At 43.2% G+C, this 19,964-nt stretch overlaps 1 protein-coding gene across 2 annotated transcripts in view; it reads left to right on the top strand.

The window, feature by feature from the left end:
* LOC121535120 (protein FAM110B) overlaps positions 1-19,964 on the top strand; it is a 48,081-nt gene that overhangs the window by 15,553 nt on the left and 12,564 nt on the right. The window contains exon 1 of one of the 2 annotated variants that reach the window (XM_041841855.2): positions 2,074-2,198. The exons of the other annotated variant lie outside the window; for it this stretch is intronic. The gene's annotated coding sequence lies outside the window, so the exon portion shown is untranslated. Of the gene's footprint in view, positions 1-2,073; positions 2,199-19,964 lie in introns of those variants that run through there. 2 annotated transcript variants of the gene reach the window in all.

Genomic DNA, 19,964 nt, shown 5'->3' with positions numbered 1-19,964 from the left:
CTCTGGGGGTGCTTTGATGGTGGTAAAGTGGGAGATTTGTACAGGGTAAAAGGGATCTTGAAAAAGGAAGGCTATCACTCCATTTTGCAACGCCATGCCATACCCTGTGGACGGCGCTTGATTGGAGCCAATTTCCTCCTACAACAGGACAATGACCCAAAGCACAGCTCCAAACTATGTAAGAACTATTTAGGGAAGAAGGAGTCAGTTGGTATTCTGTCTATAATGGAGTGGCCAGCACAGTCACCGGATCTCAACCCTATTGAGCTGTTGTGGCAGAAGCTTGACCGTATGGTACGTAAGAAGTGCTGATCAAGCCAATCCAACTTGTGGGAGGTGCTTCAGGACGCATGGGGTGAAATCTCTTCAGATTACCTCAACAAATTGACAACTAGAATGCCAAAGGTCTGCAAGGCTGTAATTGCTGCAAATGGAGGATTCTTTGATGAAAGCAAAGTTGGAAGGACACAATTATTATTTCTATTAAAAATCATTATTTCTAACCTTGTCAATGACTACATTTCCTATGCATTTTGCTACATTTCCTATTCAAACTCATTTCATGTATGTTTTCATGGAAAACAAGGACATTTCTAAGTGACCCCATACTTAGTGTAGGTCATAACGAGGCCAGTTGTCTTTAAAGACAATGGTTTGTTTTTAGGTGATGTCCACTGGCCACTGTCCATCTATTGGTTTTCCTGAAGTAAACTGCTGCATCAAGCACAACGCCGACAAAATAGTAGAAAATATGAATTGACTGGAGGCCAAGTATTCTCCTCTATAAAGATTTGCCATATATAGTATCTTTGCTCAGCAACACCCTCAATATATGAAAACGCCTGTCTTCAGTTTTGCTTGGACGTCCCCTGGGATGCAGACTGACTGTCGTCCAGACTACTAAGAAGTTTTCCGGGGATCCAAAACAAGAGGATTACACTTACTCAGGTTGGTGGATACAGCTCCCCTCAGCCAAATTGGTTTTATTAGCCATAGAAAAACTGATCCTGTCCAAGTTAATACTCACCTATTTCCACCCAAAAATATTGAGGTCAGTCATTTGGATAATGGACCCTATGTCTGGAGGGAAGGCTAAATGTAGGCTAGTACATTAGTACATGGGTCCACCTTGGTCGATCAGGTTGTCTCTCATAGTTAGCATAGTAAGGCTTTACGTAGGATGCAGTTGCTCATACAGACACTGACTTAAGCATTTCCACCAAAATGTTTCCGGTTAGGATTTAGGGAAGCCAGCTAGATCTGTGCTTATGGGCAACTTTTACCCTGAGTGTTAGAGTGAAATGACTCTGAAGGGTAGTCATATAGGCAGGGTCAGGTTGTGCAAAAAGTGGATTGCTGAATTCTGGGAAGCAATTAGGCTAGCGAGGTCAGGTACAGGGTGGCCTGAATGACAGCGTTTTACGTTTCTCATTTATCTCTTTGAAGACTTTTCTGTTATTTTATAATTATATTAGCCCACACCAGTTTGTTTCAAATGAACCGTGCTAACTTTGCCAGTGTGAATAGAAAGCTTTGCCACCTCATTCTCTGGTCTGAGTGTTCTCTCATGTGGATGTGGGTGTTCCTCAGGCTTCACCTCATGTAGTCTTTCGGACCTGTGGACAGGGTCAAGGTTAACTCAAGCTTTGGCCTTTGTTATGACGTTAACTCTTCATCATCCCACTTTGGAGAGAACATTACCCTGAGAGTCCTTGGCCTAATCTGTGTTGAGGGCTGCAGCAAGATGATTATTTCTCTCTCGTGCACCTTTTCAGAATGTCCAAGTGATCTTATCCTTCCCGTGCTCAAAATAAAGAATGAGATACCTTTGCTTGTCTTTTCTGTGTTGATTTGATGTGGTTAAACAAGGATCTTGCCGAGCATTGCCACAAGGGTCTTGCCACATGGTTTGGCTAGCATTAGCATTAGCTGGCCCGAGGCAGGATGTTGAGCTGTGATTAAGGTGGCAGGTAGATCAGACTGTATTAGTCTAATGGGGTCTGACAGCAGGTTCTCATGACCTACTCAGTTATTTTCCTACGTGTGGTTGTACCATTTGGGTTGTAAAAGGCTCCCATTCGGGTACCCTCATGAAGGACGCCAGTCTACGATGTGTACCGTGATTCTGTGTTTCCTGATACGGCAGCTCTGGAAAGTGCTTGTCAACGTTTGGGCTGCCAGGAAGAGCTGCTCAAGCAGTAAGTTTGTGTGCTAATTTGCATGTTTCTTGTATCAGGCAAGGTGTTAGGACAACAACCTTTTAGGGATGGGGGTTTTCCAAGTAAGATGTGGCACATAGTTTGACAGTGTTGAAAGTTTATTTTTATTTTTATACAGGCTAGTAGTGCAGTTGTGTCTATTTAGCAATTGCTATAGGCCCTACACAGGTCTGCCTTTACCTTTTGAATTCCTGCCAGTGTACTAGTATCTGTGGCTAAGCCTTAAGTCCCGTTCCAAGTATGTCAGAGTCTCATGGCCATGTTCAATCCAAACCAATATTCAGGGGTTTTCAGTCTTAGGCAAAATAAGCAATTCCTCCAACATTGCATGAAATTCACACGCATGCAGTCAACGTGATATTTGTTTTATTCCATAGCCTATTGTTGAATTCTGTATTATGTATGTGCGAGAAGTGTTCTTTTCTCATACCCTTTTATCTTCTAGATACCAGTTTTGTTTGAATACTTGACATTGTGGATCAAATGTGTGACCAGTACAACTGTCAAAGCACTGGGGGCATCCCTCTCTCCTTAATTGGAAATAAAAGCAGAAAGTTAGAGGTAATAATAGCCAGTGAAATACAGAGCAGAGATTTATCTCCTCTTTTATTGTTGAGTGTCTGCGCTGGTTTAGATGACGGATTAATCACCATGCAGCTGATTTGATCGGACTAAACTCATTTTATATATGAGAAGATCATCCGCCTGCAAGGGCCTCCAGTCGAAAAACAGTAACTTGCCTCACTAAGGGATCGCTGTATTGGCTCTTACTACACAGATGGTTATTTTCCTGTGGTCCTGTAGGTCCTTTGTTGCACAGAAGGCTACCCAGTTCTCACACATGCTAATAATGAACTGAACCATCAGCATGGTTATGGTTAGGGAGAGTCTAAGACAGATGTTCTGGGCATATGTCTTACTGCTTACTTGAACTAGTACAATGACTGAACATTTTGGGTCACTGTGCAAAATGAAAATCTTAAAAGAAGAGAAAAAATATTTTTACGTAGACATAGCCAAACCTACATTGTCATGCTGTATCTTTCACCCACTTACTCCCATGCACACGACACCACACACGTGCTTTGGAGTGCTGTTACACTAGCATTCACTGCTTCATGAGGTCATGGTAGGCAGACACAGTATCCGTCGCCATTATGTCTTGGCTGACTAGTCTACACACACACACACACACACACACACACTTACATATAGGGACACTGGGTCTGACATTGGGTTCTGACTTCCATTTTTGGGTGCAATAAAAATAGTATTGAATCAGAGCATGTAAAACCCAAAATAAGAACAAAAGGTCTTACCCTACTAAGGCTCTGATATCACATGAACAACACTAGTAACCCTGCAGCTATCCACACTTAGCGCATAAACATTGAACGCATGCACGCACATGCGCTCACACACAAACACGCTCGGACAGGCTTGGTCTGGTTTGAGTTAATTGTGACTGTCCTCTCGGCAGCGTTATTAAAAGAATGGCTGCTTCACGTCGTCTCCTGAGGATTCCATTAATGAAAATATAATACTGCTGATACCCTGCCTGGCTGCACCCCCCTCTCCTCACCCCCACGTATGACTATAGTAACAGTCCACTGAATGCCTCTAATCAGATTAGAGAGAGAGAGAGAGGAGAGAGAGATAAAGGGGTGAAAGAGGGGTTATAAACATCCTACAGAGAAAGAGCGAGAGAGAAGGTAAAATCGAGAGTTATTGTATTAAACAGAGGTCATATTACATAGAAAAAATTGTGAAAACACCATCAGTGGAATATATTGCCTAGGCCTGCCGCAGCCTACAGCCTCTTAACTCTCAGCAGCATGTGTTTGCCTGGTGCTGCAGGTGTCAGTGGCACGTGTCAGCTGATGTCACAGTCTGACAGGTGGACCCCCCCCCAGTGCTCTAATCCTGACAGTGCAGGTCCTCGCTGCTGGTGCAGGCCATCCATCTCTGTGCCTGCGGGGAAACCATGGGCAGGAAAGGGAGGGAGGGGGTGGGGTGACTTTGTTTTCATCTCTCCCTAAAGGTCAGCAAAAAGTATTCAGCAGCAAGCTGTGGCAGTACGAGAGTGTGCGTGTGGGCGGCAGGTGGCCTAGCGGTTAGAGCGTTGGGCCAGTAACTGAAAGGTTGCTTGTTCGAATCCCAGAGCCAACAAGGTGAAACAAAAATCTGCCCTTGAGAAAGGCACATAACCCTAATTGCTCCTGTAAGCTCTGGATAAGAGTGTCTGCTAAATGCCTAAAATGTTAAGTGTGTGTGTGTGTGTGTGTGTGTGTGTGTGTGTGTGTGTGTGTGTGTGTGTGTGTGTGTGTGTGTGTGTGTGTGTGTGTGTGTGTGGGGGGTCGGTAATGAGATTCTGGGCCACATTGATTGCCTAACCCGAGTCATCACTGTGTCCAATGAAATGTAATCAGGCACACACAATGATCTGGCAATGCCTGTTTTAATTCAAGTGTGTGCTATCATGTCTGACTGGGTGCCTATTTCCAGGCGTGTGTGTCGTATCTGTTGTTTATGTGTGTATTTCAGCACTGGGAGCTTGTAGATTCATAACCCTAAGAGCTTTTCAGAGGGTGCTGATGTGTTTTCTGTGTGTTTGTGTTGGTGGGATGCGGAGTAGGCCTAATCGTATTACTTAATACTGCTGCAGAGCTTAATCTAAAGCGGCGGAAGGTGTATAATGGAAATTCATTGAGGCTTTATCTACGTTGTTTATTTCAGTGTTATCATAAATTATGTAATGATGCCTTAGCATAATTCGAGTAACGCTTTATGGATTGAACGATTGATGTGTTTACCTGCCGCTATTTCGTAGTTGACTGAACAAAATTTATATTTTGTTCAGCATGTTGTTCCTCTTTAAAGCAGCAGTAAAACAAGCTTATGTTGTGGGTTCTGATGGGGTACGACAGTTGAACTAAGCTCATGAGGCATTTATAATCAATGAGTAGGCCTACATATAATTCATTTATAAGTCCAAAAATTGATGTAGCAACTGCTGATTGCCCCTTTAAATGTCCTTAGACATGTGACTCTGACTGCAGGCTCATGTTATACGCCACATCATGTATCAAGGCTGGGTTGAATAAGACAGACCACTGTTTCCATGCCAAAGCTGTCTTATTTTGATGACTTGTGTATTTGTTCAGCTTAGCTCTTTCTCCAAGATGATGTAGGAAGCCCCCAAAATCTAACAGGTACCCCACACACACGTGTATATATATATATATATATATATATATATATACACATCAGGAAATTTATATAGTGAACTCGTACACATTGTAATTACGTAAATAGAATGCACTATTTCAGAATGACCTACTGTTTGCATGTCAATATCAGACTAGGAAGAATTGACGTTTGCTATCTCTCCCCATCTGCAAGTGTAGCCAATGACATAGCAACTTATTGACATCTGAGTTGAACCAACCAATAGAAATACATAAACATGATTGTAGACCTACACAAGGCTGGAATGGGCTACAAGACCATCGCCAAGCAGCTTGGTGAGACAACAGTTGGTGCGATTATTCGCAAATGGAAGAAACACAAAATAACTATCAATCTCCCTCGGCCTGGGGCTCCATGCAAGATCTCACCTCGTGGAGTTGCAATGATCATGAGAACGGTGAGGAATCAGCCCAGAACTACACGGGAGGATCTTGTCAATGATCTCAAGGCAGCTGGGACCATAGTCACCAAGAAAACAATTGGTAACACACTACGCCGTGAAGGACTGAAATCCTGCAGCGCCCGCAAGGTCCCCCTGCTCAAGAAAGCACATATACAGGCCCATCTGAAGTTTGCCAATGAACATCTGAATGATTCAGAGGAGAACTGGGTGAAGGTGTTGCTGTCAGATGAGACCAAAATCGAGGTCTTTGGCATCAACTCAACTCGCCGTGTTTGGAGGAGGAGGAATGCTGCCTATGACCCCAAGAACACCAACCCCACCGTCAAACATGGAGGTGGAAACATTATGCTTTGGGGGTGTTTTTCTGCTAAGGGGACAGGACAACTTCACCGCATCAAAGGGACGATGGACGGGGCCATGTACCGTCAAATCTTGGGTGAGAACCTCCTTCCCTCAGCCAGGGCATTGAAAATGGGTCGTGGATGGGTATTCCAGCATGACAATGACCCAAAACACACGGCCAGGGCAACAAAGGAGTGGCTCAAGAAGAAGCACATTAAGGTCCTGGAGTGGGACAAAATCCCTCCTGAGATGTGTGGAAACCTGGTGGCCAACTACAAGAAACGTCTGACCTCTGTGATTGCCAACAAGGGTTTTGCCACTAAGTACTAAGTCATGTTTTGCAGAGGGGTCAAATACTTATTTCCCTCATTAAAATGCAAATCAATTTATAATTTTTGGACATGCATTTTTCTCGATTTTTTTGTTGTTATTCTGTCTCTCACTGTTCAGATAAACCTACCATTAAAATTATAGACTGATCATTTCTTTGTCAGTGGGCAAACGTACAAAATCAGCAGGGGATCAAATACTTTTTTCCCTCACTGTATATATACAGTGGGGAAAACAAGTATTTGATACACTGCCGATTTTGCAGGTTTTCCTACTTACAAAGCATGTAGAGGTCTGTAATTTTTATCATAGGTACACTTCAACTGTGAGAGACGGAATCTAAAACAAAAATCCAGAAAATCACATTGTATGATTTTTAAGTAATTAATTTGCATTTTATTGCATGACATAAGTATTTGATCACCTACTAACCAGTAAGAATTCCGGCTCTCACAGACCTGTTAGTTTTTCTTTAAGAAGCCCTCCTGTTCTCCACTCATTACCTGTATTAACTGCACCTGTTTGAACTCATTACCTGTATAAAAGACACCAGTCCACACACACAATCAAACAGACTCCAACCTCTCCACAATGGCCAAGACCAGAGAGCTGTGTAAGGACATCAGGGATAAAATTGTAGACCTGCACAAGGCTGGGATGGGCTACAGGACAATAGGCAAGCAGCTTGGTGAGAAGGCAACAACTGTTGGCACAATTATTAGAAAATGGAAGAAGTTCAAGATGACAGTCAATCACCCTCGGTCTGGGGCTCCATGCAAGATCTCACCTCGTGGGGCATCAATGATCATGAGGAAGGTGAGGGATCAGCCCAGAACTACACGGCAGGACCTGGTTAACGACCTGAAGAGAGCTGGGACCACAGTCTCAAAGAAAACCATTAGTAACACACTACGCCGTCATGGATTAAAATCCTGCAGCGCACGCAAGGTCCCTCTGCTCAAGCCAGCGCATGTCCAGGCCCGTCTGAAGTTTGCCAATGACTTCTGGATGATCCAGAGGAGGAATGGGAGAAGGTAATGTGGTCTGATGAGACAAAAATAGAGCTTTTTGGTCTAAACTCCACTCGCCGTGTTTGGAGGAAGAAGAAGGATGAGTACAACCCCAAGAACACCATCCCAACCGTGAAGCATGGAGGTGGAAACATCATTCTTTGGGGATGCTTTTCTGCAAAGGGGACAGGATGACTGCACCGTATTGAGGGGAGGATGGATGGGGCCATGTATTGCGAGATCTTGGCCAACAACCTCCTTCCCTCAGTAAGAGCATTGAAGATGGGTCGTGGCTGGGTCTTCCAGCATGACAACGACCCGAAACACACAGCCAGGGCAACTAAGGAGTGGCTCCGTAAGAAGCATCTCAAGGTCCTGGAGTGGCCTAGCCAGTCTCCAGACCTGAACCCAATACAAAAGTCCGTATTGCCCAGCGACAGCCCCGAAACCTGAAGGATCTGGAGAAGGTCTGTATGGAGGAGTGGGCCAAAATCCCTGCTGCAGTGTGTGCAAACCTGGTCAAGACCTACAGGAAACGTATGATCTCTGTAATTGCAAACAAAGGTTTCTGTACCAAATATTAAGTTCTGCTTTTCTGATGTATCAAATACTTATGTCATGCAATAAAATGCAAATTAATTACTTAAAAATCATACAATGTGATTTTCTGGATTTTTTTGAAGTGTACCTATGATAACAATTACAGACCTCTACATGCTTTGTAAGTAGGAAAACCTGCAAAATCGGCAGTGTATCAAATACTTGTTCTCCCCACTGTATATACAGTTGAAGTCGGAAGTTTACAAACACTTAGGTTGGAGTCATTAACTTGTATTTCAACCACTCCACAAATTTCTTGTTAACAAACTATCGTTTTGGCAAGTCTGTTAGGACATCTACTTTGTGCATGACACAAGTAATTTTTCCAACAATTGTTTACAGACAGATTATTTCACTTATAATTCACTGTATCACAATTCCAGTGGGTCAGAAGTTTACATACTTTTGTACCTGTCAACTTAGTGTATCTATATCCACAGTAAAACAAGTCCTATATCGACATAACCTGAAAGGCCGCTCAGCAAGGAAGAAGCCACTGCTCCAAAACCGCCATAAAAAAGCCAGACTACTGTTTGCAACTACACATGGGGACAAAGATCGTACTTTTTGGAGAAATGTCCTCTGGTCTGACAAAACAAAAATAGAATTGTTTGGCCATAATGACCATCGTTAAGTTTGGAGGAAAAAGGGGGATGCTTGCAAGCCGAAGAACACCATCCCAACCGTGAAGAACGGGGGTGGCAGCGTCATGCTGTGGGGGTGCTTTGCTGCAGGAGGTACTGGTGCACTTCACAAAATAGATGGCATCATGAGGAAGTAAAATTATGTGGATATATTGAAGCAACATCTCAAGACATCAGTCAAGACGTTAAAGCTTGGTCGCAAATGGGTCTTCTAAATGGACAATGACCCCAAGCATACTTACAAAGTTGTGGCAAAATGGCTTAAGGACAACAAAGTCAAGGTATTGGAGTGGCCATCACAAAGCCCTGACCTCAATCCTATAGAACATTTGTGGGCAGAACTGAAAAAGTGTGTGCGAGCAAGGAGTCCTACAAATCTGACTCAGTTACACCAGCTCTGTCAGGAGTACCCGCAAAACACCAGTCTCAACATCAACAGTGAAGAGGCGATTCCGGGATGCTGACCTTCTAGGCAGAGTTGCAAAGAAAAAGTCCAGTGTCTGTGTTCTTTTGCCCATCTTAATCTTTTATTTTTATTGGCCAGTCTGAGAAATGGCTTTTTCTTTGCAACTCTGCCTAGAAAGGTCAGCATCCCGGAGTCACCTCTTCATTGTTGACGTTGAGACTGGTGTTTTGTGGGTACTATTTAATGAAGCTGCCAGTTTCAGCTGTGCTAACATAATTGCAAAAGGGTTTTCTAATGATCAATTAGCCTTTTAAAATGATAAACTTGGATTAGCAAACACAACGTGCCATTGGAACACAGGACTGATCGTTGCTGACTGGGCCTCTGTACGCCTATGTAGATATTCCATTTAAAAATCAGCCGTTTCCAGCTACAATAGCCATTTACAACATTAACAATGTCTACACTGTATTTCTGTTCAATTTGATGTTATTTTAATGGACCAAAAAATTGCTTTTCTTTCGAAAACAAGGACATTTCTAAGTGACACCAAACCTTTGAACGGTAGTGTGTGTGTGTATATGTGTGTGTGTGTATATATATATGTATATATATATATATATATATATATATATATATATATATATATATATATTTATACACACACACACACACACACACACACACACACACACACACACACACACACACACACACACACACACATTTGTCTTGCACTGATTGAATGTGATTGTACAAAACATTAAGAACACCTTCCTAATATTGAGTTGCACCCCCCACTTTTACCCTCAGAACAGCCTCAATTCGTCGGGGCATGGACTCTACAAGGTGCCGAAAGCGTTCCACAGGGATGCTGGCCCATGTTGACTCCAATGCTTCCCACAGTTTTGTGAAGTTGGCTGGATGTCCTTTGGGTGATGGACCATTCTTGATACACACAGGAAACTGTTGAGTGTGAAAAACCCAGCAGCGTTCCAGTTCGGTGCGCATATACAGTGCATTTGTAAAGTATTCAGACCCCTTAACTTTTTCCACATTTTGTTACGTTACAGCCTTATTCTAAAATTAATTAAATCGTTTTTTTTATCATCAATCTACACACAATACCCCATAATGACAAAGGAAAAACAGGTTTTTAGAAATTTTAGCACATTTATATAACATAAACAGAAATATTACATTTACATAAGTATTCAGACCCTTTGCTATGAGACTTGAAATTGAGCTCCGGTGCATCCTTTTTCCATTGATCATCCTTGAGATGTTTCTACAACTTGATTGGAGTCCACCTGTGGTAAATTCAATAGATTGGACATGATTTGGAAAGGCACACCCTGTCTATATAAGGTCCCACAGTTGACATTGCATGTCAGAGCAAAAACCAAGCCATGAGGTCGAAGGAATTGTCCGTAGAGCTCCTAGACAGGATTGTGTTGAGGCACAGGCTCGTCTGGCTGATGTCCTTCATGATCTTTTTGGCCTTCCTGTGACACCGGATCCTGTAGATGTCCTGGAGGGCAGGCAGTGTGCCCCCAGTGATGCGTTGGTCAGGCCCACCCTCCTCTGGAGAGGCTTGGGGTTGGTGCAGGTGCCGTACCAGGCGGTGATACAGTCCGACAGGATGCTCTCAATGGTGCATCTGTAAAAGTAAAAGCTGAATTTCTTCAGCCACCTGAGGTTTAAGAGGCATTGTTGTACCTTCTTCACCACACTGTCTGTGTGGGTGGACCATTTAAGATTGTCAGTGATGTGTGTGCCGAGGAACTTGAAGGCTTTCACCTTCTCCACTGCGGCCCCATCAATATGGATATGGGTGTGCTCCCTCTGCTGTCACCTGAAGTCCACGATCATCTCCCTCGTTTTGTTGAGGGAGAGGTTATCTTCCAGGCACCACTCCGCCAGGGCCCTCACCTCCTCCCTGTAGGCTGTCTCATCAGTGTTGGTAATCAGGCCTACCACTGTTGTGCCTTCTGCAAACTTGATGATTAGGTTGGAGATGTGCATGTCCACGCAGTCATGGGTGAACAGGGAGTACAGGAGGGGGCTGAGCACGCACCCATTGTGGACCTCTGTGTTGAGGATCAGCATAGTGGAGGTTTTGTTGCCTATCTTGACCACCTGGGGGTGGCCCGTCAGGAAGTCCAGGACAGTTGCACAGGTTGGGGTTCAGACCCAGGACCCGGAGCTTAATGATGAGCTTGGAGGGTACTATGGTGTTGAAGGCTGAGCTGTAGTCAATGAACAGCATTCTTCCATAGGTATTCCTCTAGTCCAGATAGGATAGGGCAGTGTGCAGTCCGATGGCGATTGTGCCATCTGTGGATCTACTGGGGCAGTAACTGGACTGTTTGTACTCGACCATATTCCCAGTCACCTTGCCGTGGTTAAATGCGGTGGTTTGCGCTTTCAGTTTTGCGCAAATTCTGCCGTCCACGGTTTTTGGTTTGGATAGGTTTTAATCGTCACGGTGGGAACACCATCCCCTATACACTTTCTGATTAACTCTGTTACCGTGTCAGTGTATACGTCAGTGTTATTCTCAGATGCTACCTGGAACATATCCCAGTCCGTGTGATCAAAACAATCTTGAAGCATGGATTCCGATTGGTCAGACCAGCGTTGAACAGTCCTTACCACGGGTACTTCCTGTTTGAGTTTCTGCTTAAAGGAAGGGAGGAGCAGAATGGAGGCGTGATCTGATTTACCGAAGGGAGGGCGGAGGAGGGCCTTTTAGCCAGCATTGCTTGCTGTTTGGGGTTTTAGGCTGGGTTTCTGTATAGCACTTTGTGACATCTGCTGATGTAAAAAGGGCTTTATAAATTCATTTGATTGATTGATTGAGTAGCAATGGTCGAGAGTTTGTGATGGACCGGTAGCGCAGGCAATGTGTTGGTAAAACTTCTGTAGCGTTTTCCTCAGATTTGCTTTATTAAAGTCCCCAGCTATAATAAATGCAGCCTCAGGATTTGCGGTTTCCAGTTTGCACAAAGTCCAGTGCAGTTCCTTGAGAGCCGTCGTGGTATCAGCTTGAGGGGGAATATACACGGCTTTGACGATGACCGAATATAATTATCTTGGTAGGTAATGCGGTCGGCATTTGATTGTGAGGTATTCTAGGTCGGGTGAACAAACGGACTTGAGTTCCTGTACGTTACCACAATCACACCATGAGTAGTTAATCATGAAACATACACCTCCGCCTTTCTTTTTCCCGGAGAGTTCTTTATTCCTGTCTGCGCGATGCACTGAAAACCCAGCTGGCTGTATGAATGGGGACAGTATATCCGGAGAGAGCCATGATTCCGTGAAACAGAGTATATTACAGACCCTGATGTCTCTCTGGAAGGAGATCCTCGCCCTGAGCTCGTCTACTTTATTGGGACTGAACATTAGCGAGCAATATACTCTGAAGAGGTGAATGGTTTGCATGCCTCCTGAGTCGGCCTAAAAGTTGTACCATCTAGATGTGCTTCTACATCTGCATTGCTTGCTGTTTGGGGTTTTAGGCTGGGTTTCTGTATAGCACTTTGTGACATCTGCTGATGTAAAAAGGGCTTTATAAATAAATTTGATTGATAAACCGCTGTGAAATATATTTTCCATAGCCAAAAATATTGTAGTTTCAGCTGTTTGAAGCTGGTGTACAAAACTGAAAGTAAAAGATGCAAAAACGAAACATAACAACCGATAAGCATAGAAATAGCTCACATAGAACAGATCTACCGTTTTTTAGACTTGCTCTTAATGAGAATGACAGATCTATAACTCACATTTCTATGTGAATTTGGTTGGGTCGCCCCAAAAAGTTACATATTTCAGCTTTAAGTGCAGAAAACATGGTAATTAACTACAATGACCAGAATCCATTGTGCCTACAGCTGCCTGTTCTCATCGGTTCTTGCCCGGGCAAGCCTGTATGAAACCTGCAGACAGACAAGGAGAGGAAGAGTGATAGAGAGACACGAGGGATAGAGAGCAGTTGCTTAGGTATCTCTACCCGACAATACATCTAATTGATTGATTTTCGTTATTCAGCAGTCTTAAAAGTATGCCTTATCAACTTTGAAGAACCACTGAAATAGTGATTTAGTCAGACAGCTCTGCAGCACAGGCAGCTACTAGCTTAGCTAAATAGGATGAGTCGTTGGGGAGCAGAGAGATAATGTTAGATGGTAGCCTGGCTGCTACCGCCTGAGCAGAGATGAGATGATGACTTTAAGAAATTAAATAATAAAGTCATCAAATAATTAAAGGAATATACACAACTGAAATATTTTATTAAAGTAATGTGAATAAAATATGGTTAGTAAGTGATAAGCACACTGTAATTGGCAGTCACCTGCATCATGGGGCTCTTATTGTTTTATTTTGTGTTAGACAATGGAATGTTTTCAATGTTTTGGCAATTGAATGTTCTCAATATTTGGCTTTGAAATAATTGCAAGGTCATATTTCATAATGTATTTTATTGTAAAAAATAATAATAATCGAAACTGAAATCGAAAACCTTGATTATTTTTTAAAAACCGAATCGACCTCAAAAAGCACTAATCACTCAGCACTAATTCAAAACAATATTAATGACTGGAGATTTGGTGCCTATTCAAACGCCTTTTAAAACAAGACATTCTCCCCTTTGATCAAAACCATGAAAAGTAGCAATCTATCAAGTCCAACCACTAGTGTACTCAAACTGTCTCCCTAACTCAAAACACAGGATCCAGGGATAAAGTGTTCAGTGTCGTACATCAGCCCGAAAACCGTATCTGTTCGCCTCTTCGTCTAAACACATTTAAAAGTAGTTGTGATTTAACATTCCCTCAGAGATCCTAAGCAGCCCTCATTCCTTTCTCCCAGTTCACACCCTCTCCTGCCAAACCCTGAAGTACTGTAGCTAGCCAGGCCTAGCGCTGCTGGCCAGAGGAGCATCATCCCAGATGTTCCTTCCTTGCTTCAGTGTTTTTCCACTCTACCACGAGGCCAACAGGCAGCTACCAGGCAAGCAGCAAGGTAGCAGCACGCTTCTGCAGAAGAAGAACGACCCAAACGTTCTTCTGGTGTATTCAGGCTAATGTCAGGACAGAGGACAACAGAGGAAAACACCAGTGGACTAAGTTTGAGGATGACACTTTTCCACTGTTAGACACTGAGGCTGGTTGGAAGTTCACTTTTTAGCCAGCCGAGTTCTCTTGCATTTGGGATGCATTTGCTTTCAGCTGAGACAGTGTTCTATCTATGGCTGGGAAGGCTTTCCTGTCTATCTGTACCATAAGCTGGTATCTGTACCGTAAGCTGGTATCTGTACCGTAAGCTGATATCTGTACCGTAAGCTGGTATCTGTACCATAAGCTGGTATCTGTACCGTAAACTGGTATCGCTGACAGAGCAATACACTGATCCTCCACTGTGCCAAGAAGCAGGGACTCTCAAACACGCCCACCTTGCTGCATCCGCTGGTGTTAGTAAACAAACATAGATAATGTATCCCAACTGTGACCATCGCTTCTAAGAACAGGATGGATTTCTCACAACTGTGACAAGAAAAGCTGTTATGAACAGAGTAGAATGCTATTGATCTAAGTTAGTTCTGCGATTGGTTAGGATTTGATCAGGTATGCCTACTATCTTTTAGAACAGGGAATCGAGGAAGCCAATGATTCTGGAGAGCCATACGTAGCATGTAGTGCAACCTCCTTTGTTCCAGCCCAGAACTCTAAACACCTGACTCAACAAGTTGTGGTTTTGAACCAGTTCTGTCAAGACCTTGATTAGTTGAATCAGGTGCTTAGGTGCTGTGGTGGACTAAATGCTTAAATCTCCAAGAGGACCACTGCCTTGCTCTGTTCTAAACAGTCATTGTCTAATTGTACACTAAACAATAATTACGGCCTTGATTAGATTTAGCGATCACAGTGAGCACAGAGGCCTGCTGGTTAGGGAAGGGTCAGTGTAGGCCTAACCACCTGAATGGCAGACCCTCGGACAACTAGGCTTACCGTTGTGTGTAGCTAAACAGCAGAGGGTCAAAGTAGCTACAGTTAAGCTGTAGCCTAACAGATGGAGTGCCCCAAGAGTGAGTCCTAGAGCCAGTTTTATTATCCCCACTGCTAAAGGTCATGGTCTTTATTTAATGTTTGAGGATACAGATCCCGGACCTGCTTTCCTACATCAAAGGACATTATTCAGTCACCTTATTTCTCCTATAACTCCTACTGTCCTACTTATATCAGATGGAGGATGAGGAGGTGTTTTTGTGGAGGTGGTGTCAGGGAGGAGAGGGGAGGGCTACTCTCCTCTCCGTTTTCCTCCTGTTCTCTGTGGCGTGACCATAATTTACACCACCGAGACACACAGCATGCTGGGAGATGTGGGGAGGGAGGGGGGTGATGTGGGGTGAGGTGTAGTCAGGCGGGTTAGTGACTCAAGGTGAGACGGCGTATGTGTGTGTGCGCGCGCGCGTCTGCCAGGAACCCTGTTTATAAATAGCCCTGCCTACACTACTGCATCGTGGGATGCTGAGGCAAATTGTGTGGAGGCTGTGCTCTTTGCAGTGTGTGAGATAATCTGCTGTTTCTTATGAGGGAAGAAGAACAGATATTTTGAGGCTATGCCACCGTACTGTTTCAAAATTGAGAGAACAGATTTCAAAAAGCTTTAGCTTGCTTAATTTGCATCCAAATTGAAAAAGTATTTCTTATTAGGCTTATTTGTCACCAAAATAGCCCATGCCGCATCTCTGTTGATTTAATTGTATTCTCTCAAAAGTCCTCCATGTGAAACTAAAGTAAAATAAGTTATGAATAAGTAGAATATACCATTGTAAAATATTACATACATTTTTTGAATTGCAAAAACTAACTTCAAAATAAGTTCTGACATACAGTGGCTTGCGAAAGTATTCACCCCCCTTGGCATTTTTCCTATTTTGTTGCCTTACAACCTGGAATTAAAATAGATTTGTATCATTTCATTTACACAACATGCCTACCACTTTGAAGATGCAAAATATTTTTTATTGTGAAACAAACATGAAATAAGACAAAGAAAACAGAACTTGAGCGTGCATAACTATTCACCCCCCTCCCCCAAAGTCAATACTTTGTAGAGCTTTTGCAGCAATTACAGCTGCAAGTCTCTTAGGGTATGTCTCTATAAGCTTGGCACATCTAGCCACTGGGATTTTTGCAAAACTGCTCCAGCTCATTCAAGTTGGATGGGTTTCGCTGGTGTACAGCAATCTTTAAATCATACCACAGATTCTCAATTGGATTGAGGTCTGGGCTTTGACTAGGCCATTCCAAGACATTTAAATGTTTCCCCTTAAACCACTCAAGTGTTGCTTTAGCAGTATTCTTAGGGTCATTGTCCTGCTGGAAGGAGAACCTCCATCCCAGTCTCAAATCTCTGGAAGACTGAAACAGGTTTCCCTCAAGAATTTCCCTGTATTTAGCGCCATCCATCATTCCTTCAATTCTGACCAGTTTCCCAGTCCCTGCCTATGAAAAACATCCCCACAGCATGATGCTACCACCACCATGCTTTACTGTGGGGATGGTGTTCTCAGGGTGATGAGAGGTGTTGGGTTTGCGCCAGACATAGCGTTTTCCTTGATGCTTTTCTGCAAAGGGGACAGGACGACTGCACCGTATTGAGGGGAGGATGGATGGGGCCATGTATCGCGAGATCTTGGCCAACAACCTCCTTCCCTCAGTAAGAGCATTGAAGATGGGTCGTGGCTGGGTCTTCCAGCATGACAACGACCCGAAACACACAGCCAGGGCAACTGAGGAGTGGCTCCGTAAGAAGCATCTCAAGGTCCTGGAGTAGCCTAGCCAGTCTCCAGACCTGAACCCAATAGAAAATCTTTGGAGGGAGCTGAAAGTCCGTATTGCCCAGCGACAGCCCCGAAACCCGAAGGATCTGGAGAAGGTCTGTATGGAGGAGTGGGCCAAAATCCCTGCTGCAGTGTGTGCAAACCTGGTCAAGACCTACAGGAAACGTATGATCTCTGTAATTGCAAACAAAGGTTTCTGTACCAAATATTAAGTTCTGCTTTTCTGATGTATCAAATACTTATGTCATGCAATAAAATGCAAATTAATTACTTAAAAATCATACAATGTGATTTTCTGGATTTTTGTTTTAAATTTTGTCTCTCACAGTTGAAGTGTACCTATGATAGAAATTACAGACCTCTACATGCTTTGTAAGTAGGAAACACTGCCGATTTTGCAGGTTATCAAATACTTGTTCTCCCCACTGTAGGTGGACTTTATTTAACTAATTATGTGACTTCTGAAGGTAATTGGTTGCACCAGATCTTATTTAGTGGCTTCATAGCAAAGGGGGTGAATACATATGCACTCACCACTTTTCCGTTATTTATTTTTTAGAATTTTTTGAAAGAAGTTAATTTTTTCATTTCACTTCACCTATTTGGACTATTTTGTGTATGTCCATTACATGAAATCCAAATAAAAATCCATTTAAATTACAGGTTGTAATGCTACAAAATAGGAAAAACGCCAAGGGGGATGAATACCTTTGCAAGGCACATTACACATTGCAGTAATGTAGTGCCGAGCCATATCTCTGGTTATAAGGAACTGAATCTGCCTTGTTATAGGTTAGGTTTGGGGGATTGCTATAGTCTAGCAGTGATTGGTGTTGGTGGGCAGGCTGTACTGTAGGCCTACTCTTTTGAGACACATTAGGCTAAGCTACAGTGCATTCTGAAAGTATTCACATTTTGTTACGTTACAGCCTTATTCTAAAATGTATTATTATTATTATATATTATTTATATCTACACACAATACCCAATAATGACAAAGCAAAAACAGGTTTTTAGAATTGTGTACTAATGTATTAAAAGTGGCTTCTGTCTGACCACTCTACCATAAAGGCCTGATTGGTGGAGTGCTGCAGAGATGGTTGTCCTTCTGGAAGGTTCTCCCATCTCCACAGAGGAACTCTGGAGCTCTGTCAGAGTGACCATTGGGTTCTTGGTCACCTCCCTGACCAAGTCCCTTCTCCCCCGATTGCTCAGTTTGGCTGGGCAGCCAGCTCTAGGAAGAGTCTTGGTCATTCCAAACTTCTTCCAGAAATTATGGAGGCCACTGTGTTCTTGGGGACCTTCAATGCTGCAGAAATATTTTGGTACCCTTCCCCAGATCTGTGCCTCGACACAATCCTGTCTCGGAGCTCTACGGACAATTCCTTTGACCTCATGGCTTGGTTTTTGCTCTGACATGCACTGTCAACCGTGGGACCTTATATGGGTCCCCTGTAGCTCAGTTGGTAGAGCATGGCGCTTGCAACGCCAGGGTTGTGGGTTCGTTTCCCACGGGGGGCCAGTATGAAAATGTATGCACTCACTAACTGTAAGTCGCTCTGGATAAGAGCGTGTGCTAAATGACTAAAATGTAAAAAAAATTATATAGACAGGTGTGTGCCTTTCCAAATCATGTCCAATCAATTACATTTACCACAGGTGGACTCCAATCAAGTTGTAGAAACATCTCAAGGATGATCAATGGAACAGGATGTAGCTTAGCTCAAATTGAGTCTCATAGCAAATAAGGTATCTGTTTTTTTATAAGTTTGCAAGAATTTCTAAAAACCTGTTTTCTCTTTGTTGTTATGGGGTATTGTGTGTAGATTGATGAGGAATGTTTTTTATTTAATCAATTTTAAAATAAGGCTGTAATATAACAAAATGTGGAAAAAGTCAAGGGGTCTGAATACTTTCTGAATGCACTGTATACTGTATATGTGTATATACACTGAACATTTTTACATTTTACATTTTAGTCATTTAGCAGACACCATCCAGAGCGACTTACAGTTAGTGAATGCATACATGTTTTTTTTTGTTTTCATACTGGCCCCCGTGGGAAATGATCCCACATCCCTGCCGGCCAAACCCTCCCCTACCTTGGACGACGCTGGACCAATTGTGCACCGCCCATGGGTCTCCCGGTCGCGGCCGGCTGCGACAGAGCCTGGACTCAAACCAGGATCTCTAGTGGCACAGCTAGCACTGCGATGCAGTGCCTTAGACCACTGCCCCACTCGGGTGCACACCTTCCTAATATTGAGTTGCACCCATGCTGGCCCATGTTGCTGGCCCATGTTGACTCCAATGCTTCCCACAGTTGTGTGAAGTTGGCTGGATGTCCTTTGGGTGGTGGACTATTCTTGGTACACACAGGAAACTTTGAGCGTGAAAAACCCTGCAGCGTTGCAGTTCTTGAAACACTCAAACCGGTGCGCCTGGCACCTACTACCATACCCTGTTCAAAGGCACTTCAATATTTTCTCTTGCCCATTCATTCTCTGAATGGCACACATACACAATCCATGTCTCAATTGTCTCAAGGCTTAAAAATCAATCTTTAACCTGTCTCCTCCCCTTCATCGACACTGATTGAAGTGGATTTAACAATCGACTTCAATAAGGGATCATAGCTTTCACCTGGTCAGTCTGTCATGGAAAGAGCAGTTATTCTTAATGTTTTGTACACTTAATGTATAGAGCCATGTCATCATGGAATGCTCTGCCACCAGAGGTTACTCAGGCAAAAAGCAAGTTTAGCTTTAAATAACTGATTGAAAAAAACATATTGTATCAGAGCGCCTCTCATCTTTCTAAAGATATAATTGAGCTGTACTGTATATAAGAATATGAATATGTATATATGATTGTGTGTAAATAGTATTTTTGTTGTCTCTTGGTGT

Source organism: Coregonus clupeaformis, chromosome 21 (assembly GCF_020615455.1).
Source record: "Coregonus clupeaformis isolate EN_2021a chromosome 21, ASM2061545v1, whole genome shotgun sequence".
Classification (NCBI taxonomy): Eukaryota; Metazoa; Chordata; class Actinopteri; order Salmoniformes; family Salmonidae; genus Coregonus; species Coregonus clupeaformis.
This window is presented reverse-complemented; position numbering and strand designations above follow the sequence as displayed.